Here is a 1584-nt window from a genome sequence, read left to right as displayed (position 1 = left end):
ACATTATCCGACCCATGACCTTGAGTTGGCTGTGGTCATTCACGCTCTAAAAATATGGAGGCACTATTTGTACGGTGTCCATGTGGACATCTACACAAATCACAAAAGTCTTCAATATATTTTCAAGCAAAAGGAATTGTATCTGCGTCAAAGGCGATGGTTAGAGCTATTGAAGGACTATGACGTAATTATTCTATACCATCCTGGTAAAACAAATGTGGTAGCTGATGCTCTTAGTTGTAAGTCCATGGATGGTCGAAGTGTTGTTCCGCCAGAAAGGAAGGAATTAGCTCGTGAACTCTACCAACTGTCTAGCTTAGGAGTTCGCTTAATGGATTGGGGCAACACTGGAGTTAATGTGCTTAACCTAGTCGCTTCATCCCTAGATACATAAGTAAAAGAGATTCAATACGAGGATCCCAAATTGAAGTATTATAGAGATGTACAATTCCAAAAAGAGAAGTCACCATTTGAGGCCTCAGCAGATGGGGTTCTCAGGTACCGAAACAGGTTATGTGTTCCGGATATTGCAGGACTTCATCGTCAGATTCTGGAAGAAGCTCATTACTCCCGTTATTCCGTTCATCCGAGAGCGACGAAAATGTACCATGATCTTAAATTAATGTATTGGTGGGAAGGAATGAAGAGATATATAGCCGAGTTTGTGGCTCAATGTCCAAACTGTCAACAGGTAAAAATTGAGCATCAGAAACCAGCAGGGCTCTTGCAAGAAATGGAAATTCCAACCTGGAAATGGGAGGCGATTAATATGGATTTTGTTGTTGGATTACCTCGTTCTCGGCATAAATATGACTCCATCTGGGTGATTATTGACAGGCTCAAGAAATCAGCACATTTTCTACCGGTCAGATCTACATATTCAGCAGAAGACTATGCTAGATTGTATCTTAAAGAGATAGTGCGGCTTCATAGCATTCCTATATCTATTATTACTGACAGAGGCGCACAATTCACAGCTAAATTCTGGAGATCCTTTCAAGAAGGATTAGGCACTCAAGTGAAATTTAGCACTGCATTCCATCCTCAGACTGATGGACAAGCTGAACGCACTATTCAAACCTTAGAAGACATGTTGCGAGCTTGTGTGCTGGACTTTGGCGGTAATTGGGAGAATCATTTGCCACTTATTGAATTTGCAGATAACAATAGTTATCATGCCAGTATTTAGATGGCCCCTTATGAAGCCTTATATGGGAGGAAGTGTAGGTCGCCTATCGGATGGTTTGAAGTGGGGGAAACACAATTAATAGGCCCAGAATTGATCCAACAAGTGGTTGAGAAGATTAAGCTTATCCGAGATCGGTTGGTGACAGCTCAAAGCCGCCAAAAGTCTTATGCGGATAACTGCCGTAGGAATTTGGAATTTCGGGTCATTGATTGGGTATTTTGGAAAGGATCGCCAATGAAGAGGATAATGAGATTTGGTAAGAAAGGTAAGCTTATTCATCGATACATTGGGCCCTACAAGATTGTACGCAGAGTGGGCCAAGTAGCTTACGAGTTGGACTTACCCTCAGAGCTGAATGCAGTTCATCCAGTCTTTCATGTATCGATGCTTCGTAA

Source organism: Lycium barbarum, chromosome 5 (assembly GCF_019175385.1).
Source record: "Lycium barbarum isolate Lr01 chromosome 5, ASM1917538v2, whole genome shotgun sequence".
Taxonomy (NCBI): domain Eukaryota; kingdom Viridiplantae; phylum Streptophyta; class Magnoliopsida; order Solanales; family Solanaceae; genus Lycium; species Lycium barbarum.
The sequence above is the reverse complement of the archived record's forward strand: the minus strand, read 5'-3'. Positions refer to the sequence as shown.